Source organism: Triticum urartu, chromosome 6A, assembly GCF_056163025.1.
Source record: "Triticum urartu cultivar PI428250 chromosome 6A, HENAU_Tu73, whole genome shotgun sequence".
NCBI classification, from domain to species: domain Eukaryota; kingdom Viridiplantae; phylum Streptophyta; class Magnoliopsida; order Poales; family Poaceae; genus Triticum; species Triticum urartu.
This window is the reverse complement of record NC_141878.1, coordinates 263025172-263041776: the sequence shown is the minus strand read 5'-3', so window position 1 is coordinate 263041776 and position 16605 is coordinate 263025172.

Genomic DNA, 16605 nt, shown 5'->3' with positions numbered 1-16605 from the left:
CCTACACTTGTGTTGAGGTCAAGATATTCCATTCCAACCACATAAATCTTGATCTCTACCCTTCCCCAAGTTGCTTTCCACTCAAATCATCTTTCTACCAAATCCAATCCTATGAGAGAGAGTTGAGTGTTTGGGAGACTATCATTTGAAGCACAAGAGCAAGGAGTTCATCATCAACACACCATCTATTACCTTTTGGAGAGCCTAGATTGGTTAGGTGTCACTTGCGAGCCTCCGTCAAGATTGTCGAGTTGAGCCAAGGAGTTTGTACAGGCAAGGAGATCGCCTACTTCGTGAAGATCTACCCTAGTGAGGAAAGCCCTTCATGGGCGATGGCCATGGTGGGATATACAAGGTTGCTTCTTCGTGGACCCTTCGTGGGTGGAGCCCTCCGTGGACTCGCACAACCGTTACCCTTCCACCCACTCTTCATTCGTGTTTAATAGTTAGATTTTGTGTGGAGGCTATATATACCCCTCCACCCACTCTTCATTCGTGGAGAGAGCCATCAGAACATGCCTACACTTCCAACATACATTTTCTGAGACAGAACCACCTACACTTGTGTTGATGTCAAGATATTCCATTCCAACCACATAAATCTTGGTCTCTACCCTTCCCCAAGTTGCTTTCCACTCAAATAATCTTTCTACCAAATCCAATCCTATGAGAGAGAGAGTTGAGTGCTGGGGTGACTATCATTTGAAGCACAAGAGCAAGGAGTTCATCATCAACACACCATCTATTACCTTTTGGAGAGTGGTGTCTCCTAGATTGGTTAGGTGTCGCTTGGGAGCCTCCATCAAGATTGTGGAGTTGAACCAAGGAGTTTGTATGGGCAAGGAGATCGCCTACTTCGTGAAGATCTACCCTAGTGAGGCAAGTCCTTCGTGGGCGATGTCCATGGGGGGATAGACAAGGTTGCTTCTTCAGGGTCCCTTCATGGGTGGAGCCCTCCGTGGACTCGCACAACCGTTACCCTTCGTGGGTTGAAGTCTCCATCAATGTGGATGTACGATAGCACCACCTATAGGAACCACGCCAAAAATCTCCGTGTCTACATTGCGTTTGCTCCCTCCAAACTCCTCCCTTTACCTTCATATGCAATTGTTTTACATTCCGCTACTATACTCTTAGAATTCCATGTGTAGGTTGATTACTTGAATTGTGCTAAGACTTAAAATTGGGAAAAGGCTAGATTTTTATCTCGTCAAGTAGTCTAATCACCCCCCCTGTAGACATACTTTCGATCCTACAGAACGTTCTGTTCGCGTCATCATAGATGGAGGGAGCTGCAACAGCTTGGCTAGCATGGAAATGGTGAAGCTATCTCTCACCAGAGGACCACATCCACATCCTTACTACATCCAATGGTTCAACAATAGCGGCAAGGTCAAGGTAACACGTACTATTCGTGTGCATTTTAGTATCTCTACATATGCTGATTATGTTGATTGTGGTGTGGTACCCATGCAAGCATGTTCCTTATTACTTGGTAGACCATGGCAATTTGATAAAAATTCTGTACACCATGGTAGAAATAATCCGTATACTCTTGTTCATAAGGGTAGCCATATTACTTTCCTTCCTATGACTCCTATATCCATTTTGAAAGATGATATTAATAGAGATAATAAAGCAAAACATGAGAAAAATAAGAGTGAAAATCAGATTGTGTCAAAAGAATTTTAGAAACAAATGAAACCTAATAATAAACCATCTAGTGTTGCTTCTAAAATTAAATTGAAAAGTTCATGTTTACTTGCCACAAAATCTGATATTGATGAGCTAGATTTCAGCAAATATGTTTGCTATGCATTTGTGTGCAAAGAGGCATTATTTTCATTCCAGAACGTGCCTTCCTCTTTGCCCCCTGCTGTCACTAACATTTTGCAGGAGTTCGCTGACGTCTTCCCACAAGACGTGCCACCGGGATTACCACCTATTCGAGGGATTGAGCATCAAATTGACTTAATTCCCTGTGCATCGCTACCCAACCGTGCACCATACCATACCAATCCAGAGGATACGAAGGAGATTATGCGTCAAGTACAGGAGGTGCTCAACGAAGGTTACATACGCAAATCTCTTAGTCCTTGTGCTATTCCTATTGTACTATTGCCTAAAAAGGATAGTACGTCGCGTATGTGTGTTGATTGTAGAGGCATTAATAATATTACTATTCGTTATCGTCATCCTATTCCTAGGCTAGATGATATGCTTGATGAATTGAGTGGCTCTACAATTTTCTCCAACGTTGATTTGCGTAGTGGATACCATCAAATTCGTATGAAATTGGGAGATGAATGGAAAACAACATTTAAAACTAAGTTTGGTTTATATGAGTGGTTAGTCATCCCTTTTGGGTTCACTAATGCACCTACTACTTTCATGAGACTAATGAATGAAGTTTTACGTTCTTTCATTGGACGATTTGTGGTAGTCTATTTTGATGATATACTGATTTATAGCAGATCTTTGGAGGAACATTTGGAACATTTACGTGCTGTTTTTATTCCTCTACGTGATGCACGTTTGTTTGGTAACCTTAGGATGTTCACCTTCTACACTGACCGAGTATCTTTTCTTGGCTATGTTGTTACTCCACAGGGAATTGAAGTTGATAAAGCCAAGATTGAAGCTATTGAGAGTTGGCCGCAGCCCAAAACGGTCACACTAGTGAGGAGTTTTCTTGGCCTCCCTGGATTCTATTGGTGTTTTGTGAGAGATTTCAGCACCATTGCTTCACCTCTCAATGAGCTTATAAAGAAGGATGTGTCTTTTGTTTGGGGTACCGCACAGGAGGAAGCCTTCAGGGTATTGAAAGATAAATTGACACATGCTCCTTTACTCCAACTTCCTGATTTTAATAAGACTTTTGAGCTTGAATGTGATGCTAGTGGAATTGCATTAGGACGTGTGTTATTACAAGATGGCAAACATGTTGCATACTTTTCTAAAAAATTGAGTGGGCCTAGTCTGAATTATTCTACTTATGATAAAGAATTATATGCTCTTGTTCGAACTTTAGAAACATGGCAACATTATTTATGGCCCAAAGAATTTGTTATACATTCTGATCATGAATCTTTGAAACATATTACAAGTCAAGCAAAACTGAACCATAGACATGCTAAATGGGTTGAATTCATTGAGACTTTCCCTTATGTCATTGAACACAAGAAGGGTAAAGAAAATGTTATTGCTGATGGATTGTCTCGTCCCTATACTATGCTTTCACAACTTGACTTCAAAATATTTGGTTTGGAGACCATCAAAGATCAATATGTGCATGATGTTGATTTTAAAGATGTAATGAAAAATTGTAAAGAAGGAAGAACGTGTAACAAGTTTGTCATTAATGATGGATTTGTGTTTCATGCTAACAAGCTATGCATTCCAGCTAGCTCTGTTCGTCTTTTGTTGTTGCAGGAGGCACGTGGAGGAGGATTAATGGGACACTTTGGCGTGAAGAAGACGGAGGATATACTTGCTACACATTTCTTTTGGCCAAAGATGAGATGTGATGTTTAGCATTTTGTTGCTCCCTGCACTACAGTCAAAAAGCTAAGTCACGACTAAATCCTCATGGTTTATATATTCCTTTGCCTGTACCTAGTGTTCCTTGGGAGGATATATCTATGGACTTTGTTTTAGGTTTACCTCGATCAAAGAAGGGGAGGGATAGCATATTTGTTGTCGTGGATAGGTTTTCGAAAATGGTACACTTTATACCATGTCATAAAAGCGATGATGCTGTTAATGTTGCTGATTTGTTCTTTCGTGAAATTATTCGCTTGCTTGGTGTGCCAAATACTATTGTTTCAGATCGTGATACTAAATTTATTAGCCACTTTTGGAGATGTTTATGGGCTAAGTTGGGGACTAAACTGTGTTTTAGTACTACTTGTCACCCCCAAACTGATGGACAAACTGAAGTAGTCAATAGAACATTTTCTACTATGCTTAGGGCTGTTTTGAAGAATAATAAGAAAATATGGGAAGAATGCTTGCCTCATATTGAATTTTCTTATAACCGTTCATTGCATTCTACTACTAAGATGTGCCCTTTGAAATTGTGTATGGTTTCCTACCTCGTGCACCTATTGATTTGTTGCCTCTTCCATCTTCGGAGAAGGTTAATTTTGTTGATAAAGAAAGTGCTGAATTGATTTTAAAAATGCATCAGTTAACTAAGGAAAACATTGAGCGTATGAATGCTAAATATAAACTTGCTGGAGATAAGGGTAGAAAACATGTTGTGTTTGCACCTGGAGATCTTGTTTGGTTACATTTGTGTAAGGATAGATTTCCTAATTTGTGCAAATCAAAGCTAATGCCACGTGCCGATGGTCCTTTTAAGGTGTTAGAGAAAATAAATGATAATGCATATAAATTTGAGCTGCCTGCAGATTTTGGGGTTAGTCCCACTTTTAACATTGTAGATTTGAAGCCTTATTTGGGTGAGGAAGATGAGCTTTCATCGAGGACGACTTCATTTCAAGAAGGGGAGGATGGTGAGGACATCAATACCATTGTTACACCCACAACCCCTGCTGCTATACATACTGGACCAATTATTAGAGCTCACGCATGCCAATTGAATTATTAGGTACTTTCGTTTCTTGGTAACAATTCTAATGTTCATTAGAATATGATGCTGCCTAAATTGGATACATTTGTTTTGCTTACAAATGAAGGGCCTAACTTGGACAAGAAAGATGAACCTTGGAGCAAGTTCAAGCATGGAGATGATGGCATGTGCAAGGGGAACAAGAACGAAGTTACAAGTGATGATTCCAGGACTTTGAAGCCACCATAATGAGTGCATGATGCCTTGGATGAAATATACAAGATGCCACTTCATAAATTTCGTCCAGAGGCTATTCTAGGTGCCGCGTCACCTTATTTTTGGGCCAGGCCCATGTAATTTCGAAATACTTGATTATAGGCAGTTTTTAGAGTCCGTATGTGTGGGGAAACAAGAGTTGGCGTTGGTTTCGAACCCCTCCTCCAAGGGCCACGAAATTCCCCCCTCTCTCCTCCATATATACAGCCCTTAGGGCATCGTTTAGACTTTGGGTTTTGTTTAGTTTAAAAGTTCACCATACCTGCAACTTCATGTACTTCGTTTGTGTTCAACGACTAGACAAAGACGTCATAGAACCCCACCTTGATCAATAAAGCTTTCCTCTTATATTCGCAATATCCAGATTGCAATCTTAGTTTCTTGCTTGTTCTTCGTTTTCCTGCAGGAAACAGACCTTCGTGGTTAGGTTGATCATGCTCCGGCATGGTCAATAACCTCTCGGAGTTGGTTTAGTGATTGCTAAGGCGCGACGTCCTCACACGTTCGTAGTCGGATCGTCAAAGTCGACTTCCTCCAAAACGATAGCCACTATCTCATCGAAAGACGGGACACCTTTGCCTCTATCATATCCATGACAATATAACTTCTATTCAGATATAAGAAAACATGACCCATTATGTTGTCTTCTTTGTCCAACATCAACTTTTTAGCATGTAATATTTTAATGAGTGCTCACAATCACAAAAGGTGTCCAAGATAGTGTATTTATATATGAAACCTCTCTTTCTTTATTACTTCCTATTAATTGCAACAATGACCAAAACTTTGTTTGTCAAATCTCAACAAATTTTATTCATCATACTATTTATATGTGAAGTCATCACTCTCCATAAGATCATTATATGATCTTTTTATTCTTTCTTTTTCTTTTCCCTCAAGATCATAGCAAGAAAGCAAAGCCCTCAACTCAAAACTGCTCTTTATTATATAACTCATGGAGTCGATTACATAGATGGATCACAAAGCAAAACTCAAAGCTAGATCATACTATAAACTTTTATTCTACTAGATCAAGATATAACCAAAATGATCGGACTAAGAAAAACGATAAAGGTAAAGATGTCATGGTGATACGATATCGGGGCACCTCCCCCAAGCTTGGCAGTTGCCAAGGGGAGTGCCCATACCCATGTATTTAGATCTCTTTCTTCGGAGCTGGTGATGACGGAGTTGATGATGTTGTAGGCTTGTCCTTTTTCCTCAGCTTACGCTTGAGGATGGAATTTTCCTCCTTTAGGTCATCGACCTCCTGCTCTAGTACTAATATCTTTTTGCATAATTCTTGCTTGTTCTCCTGCAAAAGACAAAAAGGGATAAACTCAATCTTAGGTTTCTTTGCTTTATTAGGAAGACTTGACTTTTTGAACTCCACCTGCATGTCCCCAGGTTGGGGTAGTGGGACTTCCTCTTCATCTGAACTTGTCTCTTTCTTTCCTTTTGGATCGTAGTCTTCTTCTTCCTCCATGGTCCAACAATAATGCTCCACATCCCCGTAAACCTTGCGGTCTGCAATGAAATCAGCTACATAGCGCTCTCCCTCCGAATCTTGGGACAACATGCCTTTAGATCTGTTAGAAAAACAACTTGAAACGAAAACAAGGGATATTACCATGATACGATGGTCAAAACTTCGGGAGATTATATAATGAAGTTGTACCAACCAAAAGAAGTGTACTACAAGAAAACGGAGTCCAGAGGGCACACGAGGTGGCCGGAAGCTAAGGAGGCGCGCCCCCAGGGCTTGTCGCTTCTTCGTGTACTTTTCAAACTACTTTTTATATTCCTTCTTTTTTAAATATTCCAAAATAGAGTAAAATTGCTTTTGGAAAACTTTTAAAGTCAGTTTACTTACCGTACCACATACCAATTCCTTTTCGGAGTCTGAAACATTCTGGTAGATATCCCTTATGTACTCCTCTGGTGTTATGGTATTAATGAAAGTGCTAGTTATCGACTAGAGGGTGGTGAATAGGCGATTTTTATGAAAGTCTTCAAAACATGGAAGTTTCGAAGACAAACGATAGAAATGAACCTATTAACATGCATCGGAAGGTAGACTACACTAGGCAAGCCATAGTCAAGTATACAATACAGTGAAAGCACGAAGACTAATAGCAGCTAGGTAGTATGGATCAGGATGGAAGATAGTATGAAGCCAATCAGAACAAACAGTCACAAAGTGAAGACAAACAGATAATGCAAGCAGGCAATGACTTCACAAGGACCAACTGTAAATAAAGAGAAGGAAAGGATAGAACCAGTTACATGGTGAAGACGAGGGATTTGTTGGACCAGTTCCAGTTGCTATGACAACTGTACGTCTTGTTAGGGAGGCTGAGATTCAACTCAGAACACCGTGTCTTCACCTTATTCCCCTTGAGCTAAGGACACACAGTCCTCGCCCAATCACTCAGGTAAGTCTTCAAGGTAGGCTTCCAAACCTTCACAGACTTCGTTCACCGGCGATCCATAATGACTCTTGGATGCTCAGAACGCGACGCCTAACCGGCTGGAGGATTCACAGTCCTCAAGTGTAACAAGTCTTCAGATCACACAGACAGGAACACTTTAGTGACGCCTAACACTCTTTGGCTCTGGGTGTTTAGGGCTTTTTCCTCGCAAGGATTTCTCTCTCAAAGGCTTCGAGGTGGGTTGCTCTCAAATGACAAAAGCCGTGCACTAACTGTGAGCAGCCACCAATTTATGGTGTAGGGGGTGGGCTATTTATAGCCACTAGGCAACCTGACCTGATTTGTCCAAAATGACCCTGGGTCACTAAAGAACTGACACGTGTTCCAACGGTCAGATTTCAAACACACGCGACAACTTAACTTGGGCTACAAGTAAAGCTGACTTATCCAGCTCTGGATAAGATTTGCTCTCATTGTCTTCGCTCAAAGACTTAGGATTTGGTTGAGCATCACTTTAGTCATTCTGACTATGTTCACTTGGACCCCACTTAACAGTACGGTGGTTCCTATGACTCAACAAAGAAGAAGATGAAACTACGAAACAACTATGTCTTCGCGCTCCCAAGTCTTCATGCGATGTCTTCTCATGTCATAGTCTTCAATGTGAATATCTTCACATACCACCATAGTCTTCAATGTCTTCACACATTTTTAGGGGTCATCTCCGGTAGGTAAACCGAATCAATGAGGGACTACTACCTGTGTTATCTTGCAATTCTCACAAACACATTAATCCCTGAACCAGGTTTGTCGTCAATACTCCAAAACCAACTAGGGGTGGCACTAGATGCACTTACAATCTCCCCCATTTTGGTGATTGATGAAAAACTGGTTGAAGTTTTCAATGGGGATAAAAGTATGTGAAATTGTAAAGGATTGAGGTATTGTCTTCGTAAGTAGCAAAAAGGCTCCCCCTGAAGATGTGCATATAAGTATTTTTCTACTGAATGTAAATGCACATGACAGGTTGTACTTGTGGAGATCCTCTTCTACTTAAGAAGACAATTCATCATGCATGAAGAGATATAACGAAGATAATGACATGCATAATGAAAAATGGACGTCTGCAAGATGACTTCGTGCAGAATTTATCGTCACACATGCAGAATTTATCATCGCATCACATAGTTGACGAAAAGGTAGCAGATGACCATCAAGTTTAAGTGTTACAACTCAAAAGAACCAAATGTATCAAAAGCGAGAGTTGTAAGAACTTGGCAAATGTAGCAAAAGTATAGCAACCACCCATATGGACCCGCTTGAAGACTATTAACTCATATGCTTCTCCCCCTTTTGTCAGTAATGACCAAAAAGGTTTGAAGACATAGAGCTTTCTACTCGTTCCCATGAGGAGTAGGCAAAGCAGCAGGGTCGTCGTTGAGGTTTGGTGGTGCAGAAGAACTTGGTGCAGTGTCGATACGCGCCGAAGTTGGAGGTGTTGAAGTAGCATCATGTTGGTTATCAATGACTCTGGCATTAACAGTTGTAGCCGAGGAAGAATATTCAAAGTCTTTGAGTGAGGGAGTCCGACGCAAGTGAGCGTTCCGGGGAGGAGTTGAATCAAACTTGAATCTCTCCGTGAAGCCATCCTGTTGAAGATCATCTTCAAAGCTCAGCAGAGTCAGACTCTTCCACGATCGGTGACAGGTTTCATGAGTGACAAAGGCATTCTTGGTGGCAAGGTTGCGAATGCGATTGACATCCACCAAGAGGCTTTGCATCTGACGCTTGAGCCAGTCATGATGCTTATCCTGTTTCTAATGCAGAGCGACAAGAAGCTCTCGGTCATTAAGAACACGAGATCGATTACAAGGCCTTTGGGCAATTGTGCTTTCAGTGGCTTCAGTTCGGGTATGAGGGGCACGTGTGTTGCCAGCCAAAGGATAAACATGAGTGACGACCTGAACTCCTTCAATGGGCTGGGTGAAGCTTTGAGGATCGACATTGTGAAGATAAATTGGCTCCTTTGCGGGCTCTAGGTAAATGGCTTCGACAAACAGATGAACCTTTGGCAAGAATATAAGATGATTGCGCGCAGACGGCTGATAGCTGATAGAGTGAAGCTTGATGAGGCGCATTACCCATGGAGCATAGAACTTCAGACTAAAGATATCGGAGCCAGATGCAGCCAATTGTCTGATGAAGAAGTCTTAAGCATTGAAGCTGATGCCATTGAAGATATAGAAAATCAATGTCTTTATTGCTCCTTCAAGTTTCGCTGCATGAGAATGTCCTTTGACAGGCCATAGAGTTCACCTAATGATATGGTGAATAGTGCGGGGAAGATACTCTAGGTCTTCAACAAAGAACTCCTTGGCATAGTCAGCATCATGGGGCAGTGGCTTCATCATGCTCAGCATTTGGCTCATGTTAGGCTCTGGCTTCTGGAAGATGCTCTCCAAAGCATTCTGGTGTTGCTGACAACCTGGTTCATAATGTTCGCTAGGAGTGGGCAGGGCAGTAAGCTCAATGATGTCTTGGGCTTTAGCTTCATGGTGTACATCGCCTGTCATCCACTCAAGGATCCAAGTCTTCAGATCCCTATTGTAGCCGCGAATGTGGAGGGTAGCATAAAATTGTAGCAGAAGCTCTTCATTCCAATGTTCTTTGGCCAGCATCTCTGAAGCAGTCAAGGGCTTCTTCTAGGCAGGGCAGGCCAGCCATGGCTTCGCAGTCTAGACGCATATGAGGGAAAATGCGCCCCTGATTGTATAAGATGCATGAATAGTAACTGCGCTGCTGAAAACTCTAGAACCTATCAGATGATATTCTTGGCTTGGAATATGGGTTCTTGGCACTATCAAAGAAGGTGTTGTGTTCTATGAAGCCATTCACATTAAACGATCCTGGTGAAGTTGTAGTACCTGGAAACCTTGGTAGCCCTGGCTTTGGCTTCTAGACCTGTGGCCTCTGCTCCACATGATAGTCAAATTGCGGACCAGCAGCAGGTGGAGGAACCAGAATGGGCCAGCGGACGGTGGTAAGTTGATCTTGATAGAATGCTTGCTCAATGGTGTGTGGCCTAGGAGGTGGTACAGGAGCAGAGGCATTGTCTTCGAGCTGTGGATTTGCTTCAGGTGCAGCATTGGCTTCAGGTGCATTCACTTCTGGTGCCACATTAGCTTCAGGCGCCACATTTGCTTCGGCCATGACAAAGTCATTGGCTTCAGTATTGGTGTCTATGGCCACCTCAGTATTTTCAACCTCCACTCGAGTAGCTGGAGGGTCGGACACATTCTCCTCGAGAACAACTTCAGGGTTGGACGGGGGTGTAGCAACACGTTCTTCTTCTTGACTTGGTTCTTCTTGTTCATCGGCTGATGTAGCCGGAATGTCTTCAGCAGCTTTGGCTTCAGACTCTGAGATGTTCGCAGTAGGAGTGGCTTCAGGGAACACTTGGCGCGATACTGAGTGGTGCTCTTCTCCTTTTGGAACACTCGAAAGAGTGACTTGTGGCCTTGGTCCTTTGTGAATCCTGTGAAATGCTGGCGACGCCTTTGGAGAGGGAGTCGGCTGGTCCACAAAGTCAGCAGCTCATTAAAACTTTTCTCACAGTCCTCCGTCCATTCAAACTTCTTATCCTTTTTTAGCAGCTCTGTCATGGGTTTAGCAATCTTGGAAAACCCTTAAATGAATGACGGTAATATCCAGCTAATCCGAGAAAACTCCGGATCTTTGTCACTGTCGTGGGCGGCAACCAATCGAGCACATCTTTTACTTTGCTCGGGTCCATGGCTATACCCTCAGCGGATAGTACATGTCCGAGAAACCCAACTTGCTTGAGCCAAAACTCAAATTTACTGAATTTGGCGTAAAGCTGATGGTCGCAGAGTCGTTGTAGCACTGCTCGGAGGTGATCCTTGTGCTCGTCTTCACCCTTGGAGTAAATAAGGATGTCACCGATGAAGAATACCACGAATTTGTCGAGGAAGTCCATGAATACTTTGTTCATCATATGCATGAAGAAAGCAGGGGCATTGGTGAGACCAAAGGACATCACTATATATTCATAAAGACCGTACCGAGTAGTGAATGCGGTCTTAGGAATATCTTCCTTTTTAATTTTGAGCTAATGATATCCGATCCGTAAATCGATCTTAGAGAATACCTTAGCCCCACTGAGCTGATCAAACAAATCATCAATCCTTGGCAGCGGATATTTGTTTTTGATGGTGACCTCATTGAGCTGACGGTAATCTACGCACATGCGGAGGCTGCCATCCTTTTTGTCCACGAAAATAGCGGGTGATCCCCATGGTGAAGAGCTGGGACGAATATATCCTTTTTGAAGCAGTTCATCAAGCTGTTTCTTTAGCTCCACTAATTTTGATGAAGGCATCCGGTAATACTTCTTGTATAATGGTGCAGTTCCGGGCACAAGATCTATTGCAAATTCCAGTTCTCGGTCTGGTGGCATGCCTGGCAGTTCTTCTAGAAATACATCAGGGTACTCGCTGACCACAAAAATTAATTCCAACTCAGCCACAGCGGTGAAAACCAATTCTTGCTTGGATATATTCTTGCGAGCATAGAATTTGGTAGTTTTCCCATTTAGACTGGTCAAAGTGACTTCTCGTGTTGCGCAGTTTATACAAACTTGATATTGGGTCAGCTAATTCATACCCAATATAATATCCAACTTTTCAGACTCAATAATTATCAGAGAGGTTGGAAATTAGACTCCGTTGATATTGATTTCCAGATCACGGCAGACCATGTTGCTCTTGATTAGAGATCCCGGGGTTTGTACCAGCATATTTTTGCCCAAAAGTGTACAAGGAAATTGGTTTTGGGCAGCAAAACTTTGAGAAATAAAAGAATGGGAAGCCCCAGAGTCAAATAAAATTACGACAGGTATGTCATTAACAGAAAACATACCAATGAAGACTTCAGGGTTCTCTTGTGCTTCATCGGCTGAGAGATGATGCACGTGCCCAGTAATGTTTTGCTGGGTCGGGCATGACTCTATAAAGTTGACTTGTGGCCTGAATGGGGCATCCGCCTTGTTGTTCTTGGGGCACTGTTTGGCATAATGTCCGTTCTGCCCACAAATGAAGCACGAATTGTTGCGCTGATGCTCCTCACGTATTGGGTTGGTCACGACATTCTTGACTTGAGTGGTGGTATTGTTAACATTCTGTTGCTAATTGGGCTTGTATTCCACCTGAGGCTGTTTCCAGGTTTGAGACTTTTGCACTGGTTGCCCATCCTTCTTTGGCTCAAACTTACGCTTGTTGTCATTGTTGGCAGGCCTATTATCTGATAAAAGCTTGTGCTCCCGTTCAGCAATGAAAGCCTTGTTTACCAGAGTTTGGAAATCTAGGAAGTCAAACATACTGAGAGTACACCAGAGTTGTGGATTTAAGCCTCCAAGAAATCTGTCAATCTTCCTTTCTGTGGTGGTCACGTCATAAAGGGAGTAACGGGCCAGGTGATTGAATTTTTGCAAGTATTCACCCACAATCTGATTTCCTTGGACGAGTGCGAGAAATTCATGCTGCTTAACCTTCATAACTCCAGTAGGGATATGATGTTTCTGGAACTGATCCTTAGATTTTTCCCAGGTGATTTCTTCATCAGTAGGCCACATGGCTTTTGTATTTTCCCACCATATGGCAGCAGCGCCTTCAAGATAATGAGTTGCAAATGGAACTTTATCATTTTATTTAGTACGAGCAATCTCAAGCTTTTTCTCAATGGTACGCAACCAATCGTCTGCATCCAATGGGTCAACAATCTGACTGAAAATGGGTGGCTTGGTCTTTTGAAAATCTGACAGCTTTGAGTAATGACCATTCTGATTTCCATTCTGTCCAACCATAGCTTGCACACTTCTTAATATTTCAAGAAGATCATTGTTCCTTCTTTCCTCAAACATACGCAGAATTTGCTTGGTGGAGGGCGGATTTGGCGGTGGAGGCGGTGGCGGAACGTACGGCTCGGGAGAATGTCCTGCCTGTCGTGCGGAACGACGAACAGGAGTTCCCTCACGAACGTTGCTACTGCTGCCTCCCCGCGTCATCCTATTGTGGATTTTTCCCAAGACAACGCAATCGAGATGAGAAACATCCAAGAATAAATTTTGGGAAAAGCCAGTGACAAATCCCAGAAGAAAGCAAAAGAGCGAAGAAAATACGGCGAATAAAGTCCCAATATAATTATACATAGGTTCATACATGAAAGATAAATAACATGACAGGTTCAACTACTCTCATACATGCAACGAAACATCATGACTCATATGACTACATCCATACATCATCCGGATGACTACGAATACTCCGAGGTACTACTGCTCTGCTGGTGCTGCGGTGTCCTCCCCTGAAGCGGACTCGGATCCTGAACTAACGTGGTTAACGGAAACCTCCGAGTTAAAGGTAACACGACGATGCTGCCTTGAGGGCTCTCCCTCAGGGGCAGGGGCAGGATGAAGCATTGGGGCTACAGGAGTGGTGAGAAGTGAAGCCCACTCGGCAGGAGTACTGAGAGGGTTCACCGTCGAGGTGCCTGAGCTACTCGGGGGAGTAACTGGTGAAACAGGGGAACTAGAACTGGCTGGAATATAGGGAGTAAATCCCAGAGAAGATGGAGTGGTGGCAGATCTAGTAGTGACCAAAGCAGCAGCTAAAGCAGTACGGACACGAGTCAGCTCTCGAGCCAGCTCGTGGATCATAAGATGGCTAGCAGTGACATAACGAGTAAGGTGGCTAGCAACACTATCAAACTCCGGATCAATGATCTGGAAGCAGACACTACCATTGTCGTGCAGAGAAGGGTAGTAAAAGAAACCTGGATGGTTTTGCATTAGGATCTTGTTGTAGCGAAGCGCAACAAGGACCTCGAATGCAACAAACTGGACAGCCTGAGAAGCGGTAGAGGCGTAACCGCTCCGAGAAGTACGAGTGTAAGAGCCGGAATCGGACCTAGTGCGCAGAGTAACCACTGCGTGATACTCATACACTGAATCAGCTAGACGCTCCCAGTACACATGATAGACTGGATCATCTCCGAGGGGGTACAGCCGACGCCACACATCGCGAAGAAGGTGCGGTGACGTGTACGGCATCAGCTGCAACTAGCACGGATACGGCACCGGAGCCATCTACACTCACAACCATTAGCAGGTTAGCATAAAAATATAAATAAAGTGCATGCAATGCAACAATAAGCTACATTAGCTATTGACACTCAACTAAAACTCGTATCTAACGTCCAGTTAACACGTCGTAGTCTAGCGTGGCCTACAGTCAACGCGGTTCTGATACCAAGCATTGTGGCACCCCGGCTCAGAGCGACCGGGTTACCCTGCATTGCCAGCCCAGAAACCATGTCTTCTGGCAACACACAACATCTTGGTACAGAAAACAACCGCTTTATTGATGCTAGCGGGTCGGACTTTATATTACAACAGATGTCGAGGCTGAGCAGCACACACGGTGCAGCTGAACAATATGTACATTATTTTTTGAACATAATGGGGCCTTGATCATATCAACTATGCGGCAGCGGAGCAACGTCGTAGCGGTAACTCCATAGCACAGGGACACCGATGTGGAGATGATCTAGACTCGAGCAGTGCTCCTTTCCAACGTGACTTTCTTGAAAGTTGGCATGACACGCCAGGTCAGTACATTGAATGTACTTGCAAGCTCACAACAGGCATAATCATAATGACAAACAATATCATGATATTTAACCAATTAATAATGCAATAATGTTCCAAAATGATGTGCTCATGCTCTTGGGATAAACGTCCCTGGGGACCAACTTACCAACCGTGATCGTTCTCGGATCACAAAACAAACCACCATTGTGGTCTTAACTAGAGTAACTTGTGATCCTTACGGTGATCACCACCACACCACCATCATGGTCTTAACCAGAGTAACTCGTGATGCTTTCAGCGATCACCACCATCATGGTCTTAACCAAAGTAACTCGTGATCCTTTCGGCGATCACCACCACGACCCATATTGGGTCTCGAACAGCTCAATGGTCTTTCTGCCATCATAATTAGTGCAATGATCATAACTTAGTGTGCATGTTTATTAAACGTTGACTCATGGTGGGACCTACTACGAGTTGTCGATGACCGTGGACTCGGCTATCGATAGATTATACACTCTACAGAGGTAGCACACTGTACCCACACCATGGAACCCATGACCTCGCACTCCCATTCGGGTGGACCAACGACATTCCGACAAAACCCTTCCATTGCCATGACACTCTCCCGGCCACTCCGACCCAATCCCCAACGGGCTAGTCCCGGGTGGCCCCGTGTCTACCAAAGACACACCGACCACTGTCGTGGCCAAAACAATCCCACTCGGGGACCCGGTACCAAAATCTCAACAACGGGCACACAAGGTTATACCTGCTTATCGGGCCAGGGTAAGTACGCCCATAACCTTCCCTAGTTGGAGGCACCGACCAGAGAATGCCAATGGACCGAATCAAGGCCTTCCCACAAAGGCAAATGTGGTTGCACTGGGAAAATCTCGATTCAGCGGCACCATGACCCAGTCAACGATATATTCAAGTTGAGTTATATTCAGGTTCAACTTAAAATGAAAAAGTGTCATAGCATGCCATGAAATGCACTACTACACATGCATCATATAATACGAAAATGACTGATGTCAACCATGTTCATACTAAGCATAAGCATCAACAACTTATCTTACTTTCCTAGTCTCACTTTAACAATATATTTTTCAGCAAGTAACATTATTTTTCTCATGCAAGAAAATAACTTCGATTAATTCCTCATATGCATATCAAAGATTCTACCATCATCACCTCAAGCAAATCCTAATTTCTTTACCAATAAAGTTAGGTTCAAACATTCTGGAAATTAAGTAAAATGGCTACACCAACACTAAACAGGATATATTCTAGCAAATTTAACTATTTATTTATGCAAGAAAAGAACTTTAAGCAATTATTCATACACATAACAACTCATTTTTATCATTACCATAATTAGATCTTAGCCTCTTTACCAACTAACAGCATATAAAAAACATAATAGTTATTTAAAATGCATGGATTAATCATTCAATTCAAGTAAGAAATTCATCAATATTGAAATGGCACCATGAATATGTTGTCGTGGCTTGCCTTAGTGCAGATGAGGTTCACAAGCCTTCTGGTGATCCTCAAGACAAGCCTCACCCTCTGAAAATAATTTTAAACACAAGAAGAAAATATCAAGAACTCTTCTAAAAATCACCAGAAATTCTAGACAGCTCAGAAAAATC